This window comes from Prionailurus bengalensis, chromosome A2, assembly GCF_016509475.1.
Source record: "Prionailurus bengalensis isolate Pbe53 chromosome A2, Fcat_Pben_1.1_paternal_pri, whole genome shotgun sequence".
NCBI lineage: Eukaryota > Metazoa > Chordata > Mammalia > Carnivora > Felidae > Prionailurus > Prionailurus bengalensis.
The window spans coordinates 134,470,338-134,494,441 of NC_057348.1; the positions used below are offsets into that span (position 1 = coordinate 134,470,338).

General features: G+C 39.0%; 1 protein-coding gene across 1 annotated transcript in view; it reads left to right on the plus strand.

The window, feature by feature from the left end:
• Positions 1–525: 525 nt before the first annotated feature.
• MET (MET proto-oncogene, receptor tyrosine kinase) overlaps positions 526–24,104 on the plus strand; it is a 113,752-nt gene continuing 90,173 nt past the window's right edge. Inside the window, exon 1 of the mRNA XM_043589318.1 lies at positions 526–1,329. The gene's annotated coding sequence lies outside the window, so the exon portion shown is untranslated. The remainder of the gene's footprint in view (positions 1,330–24,104) is intronic.

The window sequence follows — 24,104 nt, forward strand, 5'->3', positions numbered from 1 at the left end:
CAAGCCCTTAGGCCAGTCAGAAAGGAGACCTACTAAGACCTAACAGGCAATGCTGTTCCTTAGATTCTGTTACCTTTGCGTGTTTATTCTCTTGAAGGTTAATGTCAATTTTGGTAGTCAGGCATATGAAGTATAAAAACTTGCCCTAACACATTCCTAATACAATTCACCAGGCCTCACAAACCTTTTTTTTTTTTTTTTAATCATAAGATTTCAACGTTCAAGAATTAAACTTTTGTTCCGTTTTGCTTGTTCATTGCTGTTTGCCTAGTTATTTAATCAGCCTGTTTCCTGCTATGAAAAAAAAAAAAAAGTGAAAGAAGTTGAAGTTTCCTCAGGGCTAAACTCCTGTGTTGTTCTTCCTCCCAGAGAGCCAAGTTATTATATAGTAGGGGATAAACGTTGCATAACGAAATCATTGGGACAATTCTCCATCCACTCCTACCTCCGTCGCTAACAATGAATTCCTTGTCTCTGTGGTGTCCAACTCTTTCTCTACCCCGCTCAGCGCCCAGCGGCTGACGGAGCCGTGGGAGAGTCTGGCAACAGAGCGTCGCGCTTCTCCCGCCGGCAGCGCGCGGGGTGGGGTGCGTGGAGTGTGCGCGGAGTGGGCGCGCCGGGCGTTCCGCGCGTCGGCTGACGCTCGCCGCGCGAGCACCAGGAGGGGGAGACTCGGACTCGCTTATCTCCCGCTGTGCTAACTTCAAACTGCCCGAGCTGGCGGAGTTGAGATCTCGCGGCCAGGGCGAGAAAACTTCTCCTCCACCTAGAAAGTTTCACCTTGGCGGGGGCGGGGGAGGAGTGGGAGGAAACGCGACCCCCGCGGGGCCAGGCGCAGCGCGCGGGCGGCAGGAAGGGCGGGGGCCGATTTCCCCCTCTGGGTGGTGCCAGTCCCCACCTCAGCGGTCCTAGGACCGGCGGACCGGGCGGACGACCCCGCTCGAGGTAGACGGACACGTGCTGGGGCGGGCAGGCGGGCGAGCGCTTGGGTCGGGTCGCCTGCCCGTGCTTCCCGCCGGGACGCGCCCGGGGCAGCCGCGGGCCGCGCGCGCCACTGCCCGGCTGAGTCACCGGCTCGGTTGCGCGCGGGTGAGAAGGGGCGGAGGGAGCTCGGCTGGCTGGCAGACCGGGCGTTCGGCTCGGCCGCGCCGCAGGTGACCCGGACGCTCTCGCTGCCTGCAGCGCCCCGAGCGCTTTGTGACCAGATGCGGAACCCAGCGGAGGGCGCCAGCCAGATGCGGGGCGACAGCTGACCTGCAGCCGGGAGGCGCGGAGCACGCGGGTGGTCTCTGTGCGACTGACTTCTCCTCGGTTCTTGGACGCCTCGAGGTAAAGCTACAGCCCACTCCAGACCCCGCACCCCACCCCTCGGCCCCAGCGTTCTGCTCTTTGTTCCCCTTAAGAGACCTGAGTGCTGTTCCACGGGGCAAGACCAGGGAGGTGAGCAAGAGTTTAGGGGTTTCAGAAACTGAAGGGACGTGGCGGGGTAGAGGTGTAGAGTGGAGCTTTTCGTTTTAAGGGGTTGTTTCTGACGGCCACCTGTATGACTCAGGGGAGAGAGGGGCGCTGGAGTAAGGGGTGATGTATGACTGTTATGGCCGGGCAAGTTTCAAGGCGGTGACCTGACTCAGCCCTTAGAAAAGAGATTTGGTCACCATGTCCCAGAGTGATGCGGCAGGCGAGATTCGAGCCAAGTGCTTTTCTTGTTCCCAGCCCTGCTTTATCTATAACGCTTGAGGATCCTTTCAAGGGGCAGGTGTGTTTGTGAAAATCTGAATTCTTCATTTCTGGCAAACACATAGGGCTTGTGATCCATCATTTTCAATCGTACCTTACTTATCTCTTTGCCGGGGCTATATGGAGGGCATCTATCTTATTCGGGGAAATAGATTATAACCGGAGGTCGGGGAGTCTAGCTAGTACTGGTACTGATCCAATAATTTAAGTTCCAGTGAAAGTATTTTCACCGACTATGGATTGGTTTCCCATTTCATACCTTCTATGTTTTAAAAGGGCCATTTACTAATTTGGCAGTTGGAGAGAGTTCCAGTGGCTCACGCATGAATAGTTGCCCAGTGTATTTTACCTTATCACAGTTTTATGTTCAAAGGAGCTCTAGGGCTGAATGAAATATTGTCAGCCCTCTTAAGCAACATAATCAGGATACTATAATTGTCGGGTTAAGATGGGCGATGAACGTGAGAGGATTGTAAAAACTCACATTGCAGAGAATATAGACTATATGGACCCTCTACTGAATTTTAAGAAGAATGTTCACATTTTGTAGAGTTGGGTGGTTTATTCTGCCGTTTTCATCAGCCAGACATATGGACATTGCCATGCAAATGGATCCAGAAAAACATTATTTTCCTTTATAGCTGAACTATTATAGCTGACTAATGCATTTTTTCTGCATGAAGATGGTCTGAAAATGCTGTACATCATGTTTCTCTGTGCTACTGGGACATAAATTGTGTTTTTATGTAAACTGTTAAGTGGTGCTTGGATTACTTACATGTACGTAGCTTTCCTTTCAAGTTCTAAGCATATTGGGATTTGTTTTCACATGTAAACTTCTGTAATAGAACAGAAGTAAGGTGCTGTGGCTCCACTCATACACTGCAAGACTGTGGCGTATTCGAAGTTCATTCTTTTTAAACTGCTGAATAATACCAGTAACATTTATATTATTCCTAAGACATTTTTGTAGTGTAGACACAAAATGTGTCTTGAGTGCCTATAAAATACACTGGTGTTTTGGAAAATCTGTTCAAGTCTCAAACTTAATGGTGCATAAGTCTATAATTATTAACCTAAATATGTTTTGATTTTAACATGATGGACTGTATGGCATATAAAAGATGATCTGCTGAGTATTACTTTTTCAAAGATTGCTTTGTTCTTAATACATCACAGGAGGGGTTTACATTATATATACACTCCATGCCTTCAGAATTAATGGGTGAGGTTTATTTGAATGCTAAAGATATACAAGATTAACCGTAGCCAGTCAGTATGAAAGCTGGTAATATTTTCATGACTTTTAAAATTACAATAAAAGGAAATTGACCCTTTTCTAAGCAGGAGACATATACTTATTTTATAAATTCCCATTTAAGTATATGTCCCACTATAATCTTGAAATTTTTAAAATTTGTTTTAATGTGGGTTAGACTAAGAAATACATTTGAAAAGTCAATTTTCTTAGCCGTTGGTTAAAAAAATAATAATTCAAAATAGCATTGGTCTAATTTTCCTTTTACAAATCTATATAGTAGCCTCAAATAAACTTGTTCTCAAATGTAATCATCTCAAAAGAAAGTGAATAACTCAAAAGAATTATTCCTTTCGGACACAACACCTTTCTCTAGGTGGTTGCACCAGTGCCTATGGCCACACACCCATGAGGAATACACAGCTCTGTACACTCTGAGAGCACCTCCCATCTTTCTGTCCCTTTCTCCTCACCCCTTCTCCTGGGTTTGGTCAGAGTTGCTTCCAAACCCTCTGTACCCCCATTTTTCCACTCTGATTTCATGGTTTCTTCTTTGCTGTCATTAGGCGCACCAGAGCCAGCAATGCTGTCTTTTCCCCATCATCCCTAATACTTCCTCAGGCTGCTGTGCTTGTTAATGGGATACCAAATTTCCTAATTGTGCTGCCTTAAGGGAAGAAAATTTGAAGAATCTCACGTACCAGGAAATTAACCTCCTTTTACCTCCCTGGTGTATGTTGAAACTGGTATCTTTGACATAGAGCCCTCAGGGCAGTTTCCTCAAGGGCTTTGCTCTATGCAAAATAAATAGTAACCTCTTAGTAATGGATGATAAATATACTGACTAATGTCAATTTAGGATCACTTTGATTCTCTTTTCTTAACAGGCACTGAATTGCTGCCAGGCTTACATTTGCCTCACCAAAAATAGCTAAGAACTATATGTTGAGCGTCGTATGTGTTTGATACTAAAGAAACATTTTTTCAAAGGGAGAAATGAAATCTCTGCCCTTGAAGAGTTTATAATCTAGATATTCAGATAAATAACATATAAAATGGAACCAAGATCCATAATTATTAAGGGGACATAACATGAAAATGACATTAGAAATCATCCCATTTACTACTAAATAATAGACTTCTTTAAAAAAAAACCAAAAGATTGGAATTTAAAGACTTCTTAGAATTTTCAACCTATTTCTGAGCATGTTCTCTTTTTGAGACTACAACAACCTTACAAAATAGACGAGGCTGATATCAACATACTAACCTCTCTTTGCTATAGGCAAGGACACTGTGTTTGAGCCTAGCCTCCATGCTATCCTGACTGCACCACATAGCTTCTGCCCAGCCATCATTAAGGTTAACTGTTTGAAGCATTTTCCACTGAAGCATAGTTTAGGATTCTTAGGTTAGTGATAAGTGATGAATGTAACATTTCTAATTTCTGGAGTTTTTCTCACCTTCTATTTCTCAAATGCTCTTTTTTGCTCTTTCTCTTTTTGTAGTAAAGATACCAGAAAAAGCCTTCATTCATATGTGTGGGGCGTTCTGCTCCTGTTATCAGATAAAGAGCTGTGAGTAATTTTGTAATCTGTCCTACTATCAGAAAGCCCATTCTCAGATATCTCTTCAGCTGTGTTTAACAGTTTAGTATATTCCCCTTGGGATTTGTTTCAATAAAAACATCCAGTAAAATCTTACTACAGATCCTTTGCTTTTCGGAGAACAAAATGAAGAAAGTGTTTTTATAAGCTGTAAAATGTAATTGAGAGAAAAATCACACGTGTAGCATTTGTAGCAGGAGGTGTGAGAACAGTGGGGAAAAAAACCCCAGCTAACTGACTAATTGCATATCCAGGTATACATATTTCTTCTATGATTGTGTAAATTTGCACAAGTATATTTATGCAGGTTACTTATGTAGTTTTTAATTTCTGTAATAAATTATGTAGCTATAGGGAACCATAGAATTCATATTAAGGGCCTGTAGGGGCACCTCACTGGCTTAGTCGATAGAGCATGTAACTCTTGATTTGAGGGTTGTGAGTTCATACCCCATGTTGGGTATAGAAAGTCAGGTTCCTACACTCTAAGAATGTGATTGAGGACTTAGACATTCAGGATAATTTACTGAGCGCCTACCAGCCATAATTCAAGACTCTGGCATAGCAGTAGAGAATAAAACAGACTAAGATCTCTAACAGTATAATACTCTGTTCTATATTGAGGAAGGCAAACAATAAATAAAATACATAAATAAAAATGTGGTGTTTGTGATGTGGTGATAAGAGCTGCAAGGAAGCGGAGTGGGGACTGTCAAGCATAAGGGGATGGAGTGGTAATTGAAAAATTCAGTAGTAGAGTTAGAGAAGGCTTCACTTTGAAGATGACCTTTGAACTAGAACCTGAAGGAGATAAGAGAATGAGCCATGTGAAAATCTGGAGCATGGCTTCTGCTTTGCACTTCTTGGGAACGCTATTTTCATTTTGTTGTCTCTGGAATTGTGCAGTGCATAGCCCGCACAGCTATACTTGGAGTCCCTCATTTTTTATGGGAAGTACTTGGACAGTGCCTGCCATAGTTCATTGCAGTCTCAAAGGGGACGGTGAAGGAGTGGCCCACATCCCTTGGTTTATGGTGTATGGAAGAAGCAAACCCATGGTATTTTCCTGCATTCAGTTGGTCCCATGTCCACGTGCCATCCTTGATCAAGGTTCTTGCTCCATTCAGACAATTTTCCTTCTTATTTTCTACACTGTAAGCCTGGCCCAAAAGGATTTGTTGAGAGTAATACCCACAGCCTTTGTCTCAGATCCCTTCCATAGTAAATATTTGGAGACAGCAAAGGAGACAGTTGCTCATGGTATGCAGCCTCTGTTTGCTGAACACTTTTTTCTTGTCTCTCTCCTTTCTTTTCCCTTTCCAATGTTAAACCACTGTGTTGGATTTTCTTCTTCTTTTCTTCCTGCCCCTTTAAGCCCTGTCTATATCCTGTATCAAGATTTGCAAACAGGAAAAAAAAAAAAAAAAAAAGGGAGGGGACCTGTCTGGCTTAGTCAGTGGAGCATGCAACTCAATCTCGGGGTTGTGAGTTTAATCCCCATGTGGGACGTAGAGATTATTAAAATAAAAAAAATAAAAAATTAAAAAAAGATTTGCAAACAGGCAACCTAAATGAATGAAACTAACCATTTCACTAGGAATGACAACATGCTTAGAAAAAGCTGCACCTGAAAGGAGGCAGCCAGCATTTGGCATCATCAGAGTTGCTGTGGATCCCAATATGTGTCATGGACCCATGTGGTGGTGTCTTTCAAATTTTCAAGAGAAACTAGAAACCTTGCAACTTTAAAGTGTTGACTCAGCATCTTTAAAACACTGTGCAGGATACAGAGACAACAAGTCTGTGTGCCAGATTTGGACTCTGGTGGTTCTGTTTACAATCCTTAGCCATGACTATACCCGCCAAGTGGTCCACTGTATCACCTTCAGGTGTTATATTCAGCAGCATGCATGGCCGAAGAGTCCCAGAGCCACTTGTGCCAAGTATTTTATCTTCTAGAGTTCTCAGATTTGTCCTCCCTCTGGAAAATTAGTTTAGCAATTAAAAAAAAAAAAAAAAGGATAAGGGCACCTGGGTGGCTCAGTCAGTTGAGCATCCGACTTCGGCTCAGGTCATGATCTTGCAATTTGTGAGTTCAGGCCCTGCGTCAGGCTCTGTGCTGACAGCTCAGAGCCTGGAGCCTGTTTCGGAATCTGTGTCTCTCTGTCTCTCTGACATTCCCCTGCTCACACTCTGTCTCTCTCTCTTTCAAAAATAAACATTAAAAATTTTTTAAATAAAAAAAGATATAATTTATCACCTATTGACACATACTTAATTTTGTAAACTCATTAACCAGTATGCTTTCTATCAAGCTATGTATATTTGTAAACTAAAGGGCACTCTACTTTTTTCATTCTTAAAGTGAAACAATCTTTTTCTGAAACCTCAGTTCATCGTAACTGTATGTATAGATTTCATTTCCAAGTTCTCATTCAGGATAAACTCCCTCTTTGGAATACTGGTGCTTTTGCTTTGTTTTGTTTTTTTATATCTGCCTGAACTTCACTAGTTGTTATTTCTCTACCATTGAAATTCAAAATTTGCACTGCATTAGTTTCGAGTGCCCTTTAAAAGCCATCAGATCACTATTGCAATCTATTTTTCCAAAGGAATGAAAGCTCACAGGTTGTCCACTAACTTGTTTCCTTTAATCCTAAAATCTCAGTGAAATGCCCAGGCTAGTGGCCTTCAGGAAGGCCATTGTGTTAGAACGGAAGATTATGTACTGTATTTCTTCCTACTATTTTAAATGCAAATATAATATATCGTGAAACAGTGCACATATTAATATCAGTGGCTTTTTCCTGTTTTGAAGTGATCCTATATTCCCTGATAGTTGGATCTAAAATCCCAGTCCAATTTTGAAGTTGCACATAAGAAAACAGAATTGACTTGGAGGAACTGGAAAGTACTGCAATTGTTTCATAAGACCATGGGTTGTTTGTGATTTTTTAACATTTTATTGAAAATACCGAAAAGCATTCAGAGCTGGAGACCTTTGAAATATAGTTGACCCTTGAACAACACAGGGGTTAGGGGCACTGACCCCCTGCACAGTCAAAAATCTGTGTATCTTTTGACTCCCCCAGAACTTAACTACTAATAGCCTACTGTTGACTGGAAGCCTTACCAATAACAGTTGGTTAACACATTATGTTACATTTACTATATACTGTATTCTTAAAGTGAAGAAATGTTATTAAGAAAATGTTATTAAGAAAATGGTAAGGAAGAGGAAATACATTTACAGTACTGTGTTGTATAAGTGGACCTGTGCATTCCCAACTCATGTTATTGGAGGGTCAACTGTAATGTAGTTTTCACAAGGCAGAGAGAGAGGTAGAGTAAATTTGTTTAACAGAAGGCAGGTTGTCTCCTTTGAAGTCTAATCATGTGAGAAAGGAAAATCCAGCCAAGTTTGGGGTCCACAAGACAATTCAAACTATCTTCCAAAATAAGTTTTGCCTTTTCTTGAGACCACTATGTGTTTAGACCAATATTTTAGCTCTTAAAATTTAAACCTAGGAGTCTTTTAAAGGAAATTTAATCCATGTGTTTTTGATTCACTAAATCCTAAATCATTACCCATAAACTGTATGTCTCTCTAAGCTCTTTGATGTCTAAGAAATCTTTGAAGCCATGTAAGGCCTTTTTTGTTCCAGAAGAATAGGAAGTTGGTTTTTGCTAAGGGTCAGTAAACAGCATCTTCAAATATCTGAATTAGGTCTAAAATCTCATAACCGTAACAGAATGAATATTTGAACGAGTGCTAATACAGTTTTCTGATGCAATGTGAAAAATGTAAGTACTTTTAAAGACCCAGTAGTATTCAGTTGTAATCCTTACTAACCCCAAGGAAAATATTTTGCCAGCACTCCTCTTTCTATTGTAAAAAAAAAAAAGTAAGGTCCAAATATTTATTATTTTATCCTAACACACAGTAGGTACTCAGTAACACTTTTGTTGAATGTTAACTGAATGACGTTTTCTTCTGTGTAGAACCTTCCAGCTAATGTCAATCTTTCTATTCAGTATCAGTATCCATCTGTCATGTCTCAGAATAAATCTATTCTGAGTCAGTGACCTGGTTCGACAAATTTTTAAAATAAGCCATCAAACTAAATATATGACATTTATTGAAATTCATTCTGTACCATGAAGCAACTGCCTTGCAAAGAGTGCTGAAAATAGGAAGGCATTTCTAGGCTAATTAGATTAAATATTCAGTTGTTACCATATGCTTTCTGAAAATTGATTTTTTTTTCCCCCTTTTACTGTTCCTGCCATTCTTCCTCCCACCTTGACATGCTTACTGACTGAAAACTATGCATAGAAAAGGGCAGGTCATTTGTATCTATAAGCAAGTTCAAACAGGTTTAGAAAATGTAATGCTATAATCCTAAGTTGCCGTAACGTAGAAGGGAAGAGTTTTTCAACAATAATGAGGGTGTTAGGTTTTGCTCCAGATTATATAGATGACACATATTTAAACTCTATTGTGTGGAGAAAAACACCTCTTACTGTACTTAGACTTCCTGTTTTTGAGTGTATATTTTCTAGTAACTAGACTTCCCATATGGACTCAGCACAGATATGTAGCTTTACGTGAAGTTGAAAGGCACATGATTAGAGTACTGATGGCTGTGGAGACAGCAAGTCCTTCTCTCTAAAAGAAAGAAAGTAGTATTTAGAAGAAGGCAGAGTACTGAAACATGGGCACTGAGATCTTTCTTGATACCATGTTGTGAATTTCTAACTACTCCTCACATTTTGTCCTCAGAAAACATTGGGGTGACAGCATTTGGTGATTTCTTGTATCTTGGTGGAGAGAAAAAGGAAAATTGTGCTATTATGGTCTTTACATAGAGGTTCTTTTAGGTGAACCTGAAGGTTTACTGAATGCATATTCATTCCATCATTAAACTTGTTTTGAAACTTAATTATGGATAGTACTATATAAGGAGTAATTTATTTATATGGCTTATATGGTCATATATATAGAAAGAGACATGCTTAATTTCTATTTCAATGGTTGATCAAACCATTAGTAATAATCGTATATCAATATGTGCACGTTCATTTTTAGATGCTCTTTAAAACTCTACAAGTTCTCATAATTTGATAAGCCTTTATATTTGTATACTTGGGAAACTGTAGTTCAAGTTAAGAAGGTTTTTGTGATAACTCTCATGCAACAGATAGAGAAAAGAAATAATGAAGGAGAAGAGCTGGAAGTTTATTATTTTTGTTTTGTTTTGTTTTGTTTTGTTTTGTTTTGTTTTGTTTTGTTTTGAGAGAGAGAGAGACAGCACCAGTGGGGGAAGAGCAGAGAGAGAGGGAAAGAATCCCAAGCAGGCTCAGCACTGTCAGCATGGAGTCCAATGCAGGGCTCCAACTCATGAACCCATGAGATCATGACCTGAGCTGAAACCAAGAGTCAGATGTTTAACCCACTGAGCCACCCAGGTGCCCCCAAACCTGGAAGTTTTAATGGGTGTTGAATCAGTGAGGTTACAAGAGGGGAGAGATGGGTGGATACACTGCTGGGTCACGGGCTTGGGTGCAATGCTGGTTGTGAGGAGAGTGTCACATTAGGAATCAGGCTGCTGCCTTCTGAATAGGAAAAAGGCTGGGCACAACTGAGTGGGGAATCCAGGAATACTCACAGTAAAATGGTAGGACATGTGATAGGTAAGCAAAGTCTGAACTTCCTCTGTCACATGTGGTTTGATTCTAGGAGAAGTGAGGCTATCATTTGCCAGTCCTAGATCAGAACTCTTATTCAGTTCTACCCTCAGATACCAATAAGAATAGCAAGGATACGTAGCAGGAAATAGAAGGAACTTTTATTCTGAGTGTTGGAGACATGCTCTAAGCATTCTATTAGCTACTTGCAGACACTACAAATGAAATTCTGTATTCTCAGAAGAATTCATAGTTTTAAAACCAAATTTACAAGTATTTTACATGATGTTCATGACCAGAATTTTCTAGCATATCAGCTCATTATAATGCATCAGTTACTCTTGGGATCAAAGCTTATGGCCTTCGAAATTATATCCATAACTATTCTCCCTTGGAATACCATCTGCTGTGGATATATATTAGCTTTACTTTCAGATATTATCTTGAGGCCATTTCTTTGGGCTTTGATTACACAGAGTTCATGCTGGAGTGTATGTAATAATTACATTTGTTATGTTCTAAACACGAACTCAGACAGTGGTCTAAAGATTTGAGGAAAGCTCCTATCAAGGTCTGCCTTCACTTTTTGTCTTTTTCCTCCTCTGAGAGACTGAAGTGAGTAGATGTCACCTTACTCTGGTCTCATATTCAGACAGAACCCCTTCAGCTGCTGCTACACTGTCCAAGGTGAGTTAATGGACTGACCATTGTCTAGTTAAGATAGAGACACCAGACAAATAGAATCGTTTAGGGCCTACATGAACCTTTGGGCTTAAAATATTATTACCCTAGCTGTTTTTTTTTTTTAAGTGCTATTGAATTATATAAAGAAGCACCCAAAGTAAAGCTTGTTGACAGAAAAAGCGTCTTCCTAAAAGAAATAAATACACATTTTGGACTTTTCAGAAATTCACTTTCTGTCATGTCAAAATTAAGATACTTCTAAACTGTACTTCAGTTTTACTAACACATACTTGGATTATTCATTGAAATCTATGTCAGAATTCAATTGTTTTAAACATTCTTCTGCTCTTCAAAAAGCTTACAAAAAAGATTGTTCTTTAAATCACCAGAAGAGTGCAGATAAAACCCCAGTTTCACTAACGACAATGAAATGTGACAGCCCTTGAGTCTATGTCATAAGTTGATTAATTACTTTCCAAATGTTATTAAAGATTCTGAATGAGTAACTAGAGTGGTATTTAAGATCAAGCCTCCCTCACAATTCCTAAATGGGTTTTAATTTTCACAGTTAGATGATCATTATATCTGATTCATTTCTTTAACATCTTCAGATTGTTGGTTTTATTGAAAAGAGAGCAGAGTATCTGTTTCAGTGTGTTTTCTTTTCTCTGAAATTATTCCTTGTAGATTTTAATAAAACTGGTTTTGAAATAAAAATAATCAAATGCTAGCATTGCCCTTTAATAAAGGCCCATATATCTGATGAGTTATATAAACATTATAAGAATTCACTACCAACGTCATGATTATGGAACCATTTAATTCCCAAATCTATCTTGCTGACTGCTTGGACACTCAACTGAAATCAGCATTGTGCATTAGGATTAGTATCACCTCAAGAGAACTTTTGTTTTGGTCATTGCCCATTTTCCCCCATTCCCACAATGATTCCAAACTTTCTTTTGCTTCCTTTACTCTCAGTGTAATATCTCCCTTTATGGTTTGGAGAGTAAACAGAAGCCCAGATGGTTTCCATATACCCGTTATTACCTCCCTGTTTCTGTCTCAAATGATAAAATGGTCTTTTCACCCTGTGGTCTTGATTCTATTCTCCCACATCTTGGAGCACCTTGCTTCATCTGTCCCACCCTCCCTGCCCACCCCTACCATCTTTTAAAATCTCCCTCACTGTTTTCATTCAGCCCTTACTCAACTTGCTGCTGCTTCTAGAAAAAAAAAAAATCCAGACATTCTGATAGGGTTTTTACTATACATTTACCTTAAATATTTATCATAAGTATTCACTTCTATTTCTGCCTTATCCTTTAAATAAAAAATTCTTGAAAATAATTTCTAACTCATTGTCTCTATTCTCATTCATTAATTCATTCCACTCAAGCAGTCTGTTCCCATCCACCAAGAAGATGTCTTCACTCTAATAACCAGCAACTTCCTCATAGTGAAATCTGATGGACACTTGTTTTTATCCCAGTTGACCCCCCTGTGAGATTTGACACCATACATATTGCTCCTCCTTTTTGAAATTTCTAGCTTCTGAAATACCACTCAAACTTTTCTTTTTAGAGTTTAGATTTCAACTTTATATCTAAAGCTTGAATTCCTTCTTTCTGCATACTGAACATGCCTATATGTGATCTTACTTACCTCCATTACTTCAAATACACTGATGGACCAATGATTCACAATTGTCATGTCTGACTCTCTCTGCCCTAGACCACCATGCCCATTTATTAGCTACCTTATAGACACTTGCACTTGAATGACCAACAGATACCTCAGAGTTATTAACTGAACTGTTTTTTTGCCCCATAACTTTTCTCTGCCTATTTATCTTACCTTTGTTTTTGACACCAAGATAGATATTTTTTAGTCATCCCTGACTTCTGATTCTTCCCCTATGATCAAAATCCATGTTAGATCATTGTCACATAAATTTTATCTCTTTAATATCTTTCTAATCTAGTCTTCTTTTTTTCTGTTATATCCATACTGCCAGAGTCTTTGTACAGGGTCATTCTTTACTAATTCATTTCATTATCCATTCTTCAACAAATCCTTGCCAAGTGCTGTGTACTGCTAGGGGATAAAATGGAGCTTTTAGTCTAGTGGGAGTTACAAACAAGTAAATTACAACTCAACATAATAAAGTGTAACTAAGGATAAAGCAGGTTTGATATGTGAGCACATGGAACAGTTTCTACTCTTTCTAGAGGGTGAGAGAGGCAACAGAGAAGGCTTCCTGAAAGAAGTGTCACCTACAATGAGACTTGAAGAGAGAGTTAGTTAATCAGGTGAAGGTGAGGACAAAAGTGTTCCATAGAGAGGGATCCATATGTGCTGAGACCCAGAGTGGGAGAGCTCATGGCCTACTTCAGCAACTTGCAGAAGGGGAAAATAGCTAGAGCCTAGATTTCTAGGGGGACAATGGCAAAAGGCAAGGCTGGAGAGTTAAGCAGAAGCCAAATCATGAATGGTTTTTAACATGTGCTAAGGAGTTGAACTGCTTTTTTTTTTAAGTTATTTATTTTGAGAGAGAGTACACACACACACACACACACACACACACACGGGTAAGAGGGACAGAGGGAGAGGGAGAGGGAGAGAGAGAATCCCAAGCAGGCTCCACACTGTCAGCACAGAGCCCTACATGGGGCTCAAACTCACAAACTGTAAGATCATGATCTAAGCCGAGAGCAAGAGTTTGACGCTTAACCAACTGAGCCACCCAGAGCCCCAGGAGTCGAACTGTTTTTTTTAATTGTTTATTTTTCTTAATGTTTATTTTTCAGAGGGGTGGGGGAGGAGCATAGAGAAAGAGGGAGACACAGAATCCAAAGAGGGCTTCAGGCTCTGACCTGTCAGCACAGAGCTCGACATAGGGCTCGAACCCACAGACTGTGAGATCATGACCTGAGCCAAAGTCGGATGCTAAACCAGCTGAGCCACCCAGCCGCCACAAGTTGAACTGTTTTTAAACAGCAAAGTGACATAATCAGATTGTCATTTTATTTTTATTTATTTATTTTTTTAATTTTTTTTTCAACGTTCATTTATTTTTGGGACAGAGAGAGACAGAGCATGAACGGGGGAGGGGCAGAGAGAGAGGGAGACACAGAATCGGAAACAGGCTCCAGGCTCTGAGCCATCAGCCCAGAGCCTGACGCGGGGCTCGAACTCACGGACCGCGAGATCGTGACCTGGCTGAAGTCGGACGCTTAACCGACTGCGCCACCCAGGCGCCCCCAGATTGTCATTTTAGAAAGATATCTCTGGTACATTGGGTAATGGATGATCAGGGGCAAGAATAGAACAGGAATACCAGGTAGGAAGCTGTTGTAATCCAGGCAAGAAGTGATACCACCTTAAACTGTGAGTGGAAGCAGATGAACATGTTTAAAACACCTATGGAGTCAAGGGTGATGTCCTGGAAAAGTGGGAATGTTAGGCATTGAGATAGGATTTGAAGTGGTAAAATAAGTTTTCATGGGAAGAACATCTGACTGTTTCTTCTTAGTCTACTTTTCTCATTCACCTTCTTCTCCTCAGCCTCCTGGTTTGGTGTGCCTCAGCAGACAGGCTTCCTCTGCATTCTCTACACTCCTTTCCTTGGTGGTCTCATTCAATCTCATGGCTTTTCATACCACCATCGTTACACAGACAATTTCCCAATTTAAATCTCTAGTACAGACCTTTCTTCCCTAAAAAGTATCTCAAACATGAACAGAACTAAACTGCCTGATTGTCATACATTTCTGCCAGGCTTGGTCCACCCACCAGCTTCTTACTCCATGGCAGTAAGTGGTAAAATCATTGTCCCTGTTACAAAAACCAAAATATTTGGAGTATTCATGATTCCTTTTTTCTTGCACACTTTATCTCCAACTCCTTTACCAAATCTTCATAGCTCTGTCTTCAAAATATAACCAGAATTCAGCTACCTCTCATCACTCACTCCTTCCTCTCTAGCCCAAGCTACCGCCATCACTCACCCGGACTACTACAACAGTCTCCCAACTGATTTCATTTCTCCATTTTTGCCCTATCCCATCCCCCTGCCACCACCAGTCTTCTTACACACACACACAGTCAAGGTGATTCCATTCAAATATATTTACTGCCTTGCTCAACACCCACATTCACTCCAGTAAAAGACCCAGTCTCACAGTGGCCTACAAGGCCCTGTATGGTCTGATTCTTTGTCCACTCTGATCTCATCTCCCCATCACCAGAGTCCAGTGTTATTAACAAATAAGACACATCAGGCATGCTTTCAGTTTGGTCCCTCTTGCCTCTGCAAGAAAAAAAGAAATCTCTTCACATCTCAGATGGCTAATTCCTGTCCTTCAACTCTTTCCTTAAAAGCTACCTCCTCACTGGGGCGCCTGGGTGGCTCAGTCGGTTAAGCGTCCGACTTCAGCTCAGGTCACGATCTCGCGGTCCGTGAGTTCGAGCCCCGCGTCAGGCTCTGGGCTGATGGCTCAGAGCCTGGAGCCTGCTTCCGATTCTGTGTCTCCCTCTCTCTCTGCCCCTCCCCCGTTCATGCTCTGTCTCTCTCTGTCTCAAAAATAAATAAACGTTTAAAAAAAAAAAAAAAGCTACCTCCTCAATTTTTCAAAGCCACAGACCTTTCCCACCACCTTCCTTCTCTCTCTCTCTCTCTCTGTCTTTCCAGTAGTGCTCAACACTCCTCACGTTGTAACACACTACATGTATAATTTGTTTTCTGTATCTAACTGCTAGAAAGTAAGTTTCATAAAAGCAGGATTGTTTATTTTGTTTACTGATGTACCCCCACCCCACCCTAAGTACCTCACACATATTAAGGCCTTAATTAATATTTGTCAGATTTAAATAGCTTAAATCTGTCTTAAATAGCTGTTGGACATAACAAAACTCATGCTTGAGAGATGGATTTATGGACTCTGGAGATAAAGAGATGAAGATACAGATCAGGGAATCTTCACTGTTGTCAGTCTTTATCTTCAATTGCCTGGACAGATGCAGTGACCTTCTGTTGTGTCTTCTGGCATCTAGCTTTTTTCCACTCCAATCCACTCACCACATTGTTACCAAAATTGTCTAATATGTGTAATTACAAGTACTGTGCTCATTTCCATCTCCTGCTTAAAACCTTCCAGTGACTCTCTACTACAGATAAACTACAGATCCCTCAACAGGATGTATAAGACTTTCTATGATGTGGCCCTGGACTAATCTTTCAGTTTCGTCCATACCCAGCCCAGCCCACATAGTCTCTGTGCCAACTTCCTGAACAGCCCTGCACATTCTCCTCTAGGTGCCTGTGTGTGTGTGTCCTGCCTGTCCCCTGCCTCCACTGTGCCTAAGCAACTCCTAACTTGCAAGACCCAGCTCAAGTATTATCTCCATGCTAACATACTCCTTGGCTCAGCCTCTCGGCTACAATTAGCTGTTTATCCCTCTGTGTTCCTTTAGCAATGTGCACCTGTCTTCATAGCACTTTATAGCACAGTGGGGTGGGAGGCTGGGACTGCCAGTCAGTGAGCAACACTGATATGGTTGAAATGTTTTTGTTTTTGTTTTTGTTTTGTCTTGTCCTCTCCTTTCTCTTTCTGTTTCTTTCTCCCTCAAACACACACACACAACTCCCCCTTACACACAAACACAAATGCCCTGGATTATTTTTCCTTGAATTGATTAGTTATATAAACACAATCCTGAGCACAGTTGTTTTTAAGTTGTCCTAATGTCCTCACCTTTTGGTTTATTGATTTTTCAAGGATCCAAAGTATTTACTGAGTTTTAGAAATTGAGTTTTGTACCTACGTACTTATTTTCTGTACTGTTCTGTTTTTTACAAGGATAGCTTTTGCTTGACATTCTCTATCCCTTTAAAAGTATTTTAAGATTTTTATAGAAAGTTTATTTGGCTCTTTTATTCTCTGATTATATATTGAACTCAATGTAGTGATATTTATATGCTTTTAATTTTTCTCCCAACATTGTTAATTGCATTATGTTCAGCCAAGGAATCCACATCTATATAAAATGTGATAGGTTTGGCTATTCCTTCCATTCATAGTATTTTTATGATTTCTAAAAGTTTTTTCTGCTTTTCCTGAAAAAGACTATGTTATATACTGACAAAATTTATCTTGAAAAAGGTCCCTAGTTCATTCCCCTGGGAGAGAATCTACTTGCTAACTTTGATTTCCAAGAAAAGTACTCAGGTATGAGCAAAATAAAATTCAGACCTACCCGAAGAACTTAGTGAAATTAGTGTTACAGAGTAATGCCCACATCACGTGGATTTGACTGTATATTTCCAGTTTAGGCACCCCCATGCCTCTCCCATTGTCTCTCTTTCCCTAGGTGCTGGTTCCTCTTTACCTGACAGCCACCAGGACACAAATGGGATCTACTCACCACCACCATTTCTCACAACCATTTGATTTCTGCTTTAGGTAACACCACAGGAGGTTTCATCAGTTATATAGACCCAATTCTGAGCACAACTCCCCACACTTGGAATTCACCATGCCTTATGCTGGGGACATTTTCAAACACTGAGGAAGGGAAATATGTCTGATTCATTAATGAGTAATGTACCAGCTTCCTTTCTAACTGGTCTCCCTTTAGTGCTTCACATTCTGACTATTCAGTCAGGTTTATCGTATTCCAACCCTGTGCTTGAATACAACTGGAAAAAGTTGCTAAGCTTACTTTATTTTAACTTACATGCTTAGGAAGATGTTTCTCAAGTGAGATTTGTACTTTCTCATTATTCACTGTCTCCGGATTAATTGAAGAAAACCTGGTAGCACTTCTGCACAATCTAAACTATAAAATTACACCTATCCATTAGGCCAAAAATTATTTTTAAGTACTTTTATAGGATTTCAAGCTTCTTAGCACTTTCTTAACAGTGAAAGTTCAGTGTTCACATTTTCAAGGGTAATGAAACGTTCTTGTCTGACCTACAACTTATTAATGAGACAAAAGCCTTTCCAATCATTCAGAACTCTGACAATTCAATGTATTTTCTCAATAGGACTTTTTATAGTATGTACAATGTTAAAACAAATGTCCATTTATTCTTCTTTCCCAGAACTTGAATACTTTCAGCAATTCTTAAAAGGACAAAGATGTTTACTAACAGATTATGAATGTATGAAGGATAATCTTGAGAATATAATGAAATTCTATTCTTTTATCTGTATTCTTACCAGATCAGATTTGGACAATGGTCTCAGTCATATGTTACAACTAGAAAATGCACAGTTGGCTTTTTCTAACGCTATAATTCTATGATTTTCAACTTTAAAAATGTTTTTTGGAAGAAGAAAGGATGCAGTATTGGATAAGGATCTGAATAAAAGCACTATTTAGGTCTTTTTCAAAGAAATAACATTTGTGTAGTAATCAAGCCTCAATGTTTAGAGGAGCCCCTAAAACATTAATTAATTATAACGTGTGAAAATTATTATTGCACCAAGTTTAGTCTAACTTGTTTTCTCCTATAGCCACCTATATGTGATTTTTAGTAAGCTTTTTTGTTATAAATTAAGTATACAAATCAATCTAAAGATACTTTCTTTGTTCTAGAAATTTTGTGTCAATGACAGATTGCCTTATATAGTATAACTTTTCTCCACAAGCACACAAATCTTTTCCTTGATTTTAATTAAAAAAAAAAGAATTTTTACTCCCTTTCACATAATTATATCTTCACATGATATTTAAAATCACCCATTAGGAGCAGTTTACTGTGTAAAGTTTACTGTACAAATAAAGTTTATTGTGTACAGATAATCACTTTGAAAATAGCATGTTTTAGACACATAGCAACAAAACAACAGAAACAAAATAATCATATGCAGTTATGCAACATATATGTGCTATAAAAACCTTAAAAATACTGTTCTACTCCAATAGATAAATATGTTTGGCCAAAATCTTTTCAATCTGAATTCTGCTAGTAAAAAGGGTAGTTGTTCCCTGATTTTTCTCCATTTGCTTACAACTAGGATTGTCACATAAAATATATTCATGGAGGGGTGCCTGGGTGGCTCAGTCAGTTGAGTGTCCGACTTTGGCTCAGGTCATGATCTCATGGTTCTTGGGTTCAAGCCCTGCATTGGGGTCTGTGCTGACAGCTCAGACAGAGCCTGGAGCCTGCTTCAGATTCTGTCTCTCTCTCTCTCTCTCTCTCAAAAATAAACATTAAAAAAATTTTTTTAAATATATTCATGGGACTTATTTATACTAAAAAGTATTCATTATTATCTGAAATTCAAATTTAACTGGGAATCCTGTATCTTTATTTGCTAAAACTTCAGTGATGGTGTGGGTTTACTCTTCTTTAAAGTGGTAAAGTAATTTTTCCTTTTTTGTTGTTCTTCCTTAGAGTGGAAGACTTTACCATGGTCTTTGTCTTGGAGGGCAACTTAAGAGCGACTTCAGGAACTTGACAGGTTTAGAGAAAAACCACAAATGGCCAAAGTGTGGGAAAATAAGAAATAACAGTATTTAAACTGAGAGGATTAAGGTGATGAAATAGTCACCAAGCATTTGGAGTGGGCTCACCCACTAGACTGTGCCAAGTTCCTCATTTTTGATGAAGGCAGGCAAAAACTGGCTAAAACACAACTTAGGATAAGCATGATAGCCACATTTATTGAATGCCAATGTATGCTGCATGAGTGAATGCCAGTGTCTCATGATTTATCTTTAACCTTCATGGCCAACCCACAAGATGTGTATCATTATCCCGATGCTTTAGATAGAAACTGACACTTACAGTCGTAAGGTATGTAAGTGGTAAAGCCCAGATTCACATCACATCAAATTCTGACACCAAAGCCCATACTCTCTCCACTACACTTCACCTCTTTTCTAGTAGGTTTTATGAACTGTTGGGAAGACTGTTGTCAAACAAAAGAGTTTGTAAATATCAGACATAGGATTGACCCCTGAGTATTCAGATCATTTAAATGTGGTCATATTATAGAGAAATTGGATAGGCTGAAAAATCCTCAAGATTTCTTCTGTCCTCAACTTACTGTTAAAAATCATTGTCAAAGTAGTATCTGACTACATTAGATGGGATTTTTGACATGGCATATTGTTTTATCTTTCTAAAGTCAATTTAGGCTTTTTTGATGCTCATAACACTAGTAAATTTTTAGGTATAAGAATCCAATATTCAACAAAGAATGTTTTAAAATTTGCTTGCTCAACAGCCTGGTAGATCCATTCTTTTCAATTTCTTTTCAATTTAGGTTATACACTTAGATTTTTAGCATTTATCTTTCTGTCTTCAAGTCCACAGACTGTATACTTTTTTGAGAGTGGGAACTCTCAGTATCTAGATAAGTGCATGGTGTCCAATGGATGTTGACAAACATTTGACTAATATTGTGTGATATAATATGATTCATATACAGTGAATGTTTATAAATACAATATTTTAAATGACATCAGGAATCTCCTATTAGAATCTCTTAACTTTGCTTTTATGGGCCTACTTTTAAAGTTAATAGAAATAATATAAGTGTGGAGAAGGCTAAGAATTTTTCTTAGGATTTCACTCTGGCAAGTCCTCCTGGAGATTTAGCTATGACTGTTTTTTATGGCTGCAATTTCCTTAATATGGGGCCTCGGCCATTTTCCATCATCGTAAATCCCTTTTATATACTTAAAAGCAGGATTGAAATGTTTTCTGCTTTTTATATCTTGCCTCTTCACTTAGATACATTATTTCTGTCTTGAGGTTATATTATGTAAATATAGAAAAAATTTGGAGTTATATGGCAGGAAAAAACTAGTATACCACCTCAGAAATTTTAACTAATAAATGTGTTTCTAAATCCAAAGTGAAATATTTAAATTTTTTAAACGTTTATTTACTTTTGAGAGAGAGCCAGTGCACCAGTGGGGGAGGGGCAGAGAGGGGGAGACACAGAATCTGAAGCAGGCTGCAGGCTCTAATCTGTCAGCACTGAGCCTGATGCAGGGCTGGAACCCACAGACCATGAGATCATGACCTGAACTGAAGTTGGACACTTAACCAACTGAGCCACCCAGATGCCCCATCAGAGTGAAATATTTAATTATTCAAGTAAATAAGGAAACCATCTTTGTTCTTTGTTCTAATTACTGTAATATTTTACTTAAAATTGCTTTTATGCACTTGGCTTTGTGTTTGAATTCAGAGGTTTGTAGTATTTTCAACTGGACATTGTTTGGTGAGGACTTATTTAGGAGCAAGGAATAAAAGAATCGCAATGAAACTGCTGATGGAAAAAAAGAGAGAGAGAAAGGAAGGAAGAAAGATTTCACTGGTTTCCATTAGTTTTACACATGGTGGGCACAGAGGCTTGAACAATAACATCGAGAACTTCCCTTTCTCCATGTCTGGGTTCTCCTGTCACATGGGTCAGTTTCATGTTCAGTCAGGCTTTCTCCACATAATGGATGCCAAAGTTGGGCATTAGATGCTCTAAGTTAACATCATTTTTAGTGCTTGTGATCTTTGAAAGAGAGAGGTCCTCTCCCAGTATCTGTATTAAATCTTAAAAAGACTCTGATTGGTCTTGCTTTGGTCATGTGCTTATCCTGACCAAGCTCTGCATCAAAGGAAAAGTTCATTGAAAGGCCAGCTTGGTCTGCAAGCTCACCTTGTGGTAAGGAGGTAAGCCATATGATGACAGCCCCATTAGATAGAAGGGGGAGGGTTTTCAAACGAGTTGCCAGTAGTAGAGACATTGAGAACTGGGTAGGTAAAAACAAATGTTTACCAAAATATTGTGCTTTTGAATAAAAATATTTTCTAGGAAATGCAAATAATTTAAAACAGCTCAAATAAGCACGATACATGTTTTAAAAAATTAGAAACAAGAACTATGTTGCATGTTTAGTACATTTTACATAATATTTTATCTTCTATGAATCTCAGTTTCATTATCTGAAAACACAGGAATAATGCTTACCTTATAATTATGCAGACTCGAGGTGGGATGTAACTGACTGTACTGTAAACTATATAGTGCTATTTATGTAATTGTAAATTATTACGATTTTAAGAAAATCAGTTCCTAAAGAAAGCAAAGTTATCTCTGTCAAAGTCTAGAAATGTATTCCATTACACCTGTGGTATTTTTTCCTGAGATATCAGTGCTTGAATACAACACACATGTGCTTTGTGATCGGTTTTTGTTGATGAGGAGGACAGTAATGACAACAGCAGTAATAGTGATAGGCACAGGTGGCAACTCAATAAATTCTTCGAGAATTAAATATATTTCTGGGGAATGAAAAACCAATGTAAGTTAGTTTAATGAGAAAACTAGAGGCAGATAGATAGCAGACATAGTGGAGTAGTTTGTCTTAAGTTTAGGCTGAGCTGATATTCCTAGCTAACAGAGTAATCTCTTTAGAGGAAATACTCCTAAATACCAAGAGTTTAATAGCCAAGGTGCCATTCAGATAATTACTCCCAGGAAATGTTTTGCCAGTGAGATTATCTTAACTATCAACTGAAAAGAAATAAAGAAATGTTTTTTGGATGATTCATTTTCACCTGCTATGTGTACAATATGGTAACAGAATGAATTAGTCAATCTGTTTGAATCATCTTTACGTGTTCCTTTTAGTAAGGAGCTCAAAGTTGGTTAGATGGCTAGCACTATTTCAGAAAGAAAGAATAAACAGAAACAGTAAAAAAGTCATTCTATATTGAAAGCCTGATCCAGGCACATCACAGGAATAAATGTATCAAGACAAAAATGTATGAAAAATGAAAGTATTTCTGGAATCACTACCAATATAAATATTAAAATTGCTCACACATCCCGATCTGGCAGATTATATAGATAGAAAAGAAAAAGCAATATATGCCAATGCAATAGCATTGAAGTAGAATGTAATTGTAAAAAAACAATCTCAGAGTTGAAAATTATTACAGTTAGAAAATAACTTTTGGAGGTCATTAGTTCAGCCCAGGAGTGTGCTTATAAATATTTCATAATCTTCAGGGAAGGAAAAAAGCCCTGATTTGTAATGTTTGCCAATTTCTGTGGTGTAAATACTCCACCCAAGGTGGATTTCAAGATAGGTCACTGAACTCAGAGTTGGGAAGAGATGCACGCAATAGGCTGTCATGAGACAGAGGGCTCCAGCACATGAGGAGTTCAACACTATCATTTTGCAAATAAGAAAGCAGCTGAGGCCAAAGAAGTTGGGTGACTGGCTTTGGGTCATACAACTATTTGGCTGCACTGTGACAAGCAAAACTTAGTTTCTCCCCCAGGCTACACCTCAGGATTCTGGATGTGTTATGAGGAAAAGACCATGATTGATTGATGCCTGCCTGACTCCCCAAGCCTGGTTAAGCTCCCCTTCAGGGACCCTCATAGACCGTTCCACATTGAGTTTAAACTGCAGTCTATTTGTCTGTCTCCCCTACTAGTCTGAGATTCACTGATAATTACAATCACTCCCATATCTCAGATGAGTAAACAGAGGCTCAGAGAAGTTATTTGCCCAAGGGCCACACAGACAGCAAATGGTTTTAAACTTCGCAGTCTGTCTCCAGAGCCTGTGCACTTGACTATTCAACTGCCACTTATTTAACCAGCAGTGTCATCAGGCTACATAGCTCAGCAAGAAATAGTTCCAGAAGAAGGTGTCCCTCCTGCATTCCTTATGAAAGACAGACATTTCCTGGAGAAGATCTAGTCTAACCAACATACACCTTTGTTAATGGGGAGGAGACTTAATTAATTGAAATGATCAAGGAAATGGGATGTTTAAGTGTTCTCATTATCTGAGGATTAAACAGAAACCTGTATTTTAATTAAAAGTCCTATTGTTGACAATGGGCTCTAGCCCTGGTTATTTGCTTTAATTTAAAAAAAAATAACCTTTCTTTGATTTCTCAGTCTGAAATATGGCTTCACTGCTTGCTATCAAAAGAATGTAAAGAAGATGAAGAAGACTGGGTTAGCTAACTCCAGGGATATTCTGCAATGTTTTTTTCCCCCCTTAAACAGAAAAAATATCCTCCTTCCCTACTGGTTTTCTTATGATTTGCCTTCTCATCAAGTGAGATAACAACAAAGCCCATTAGT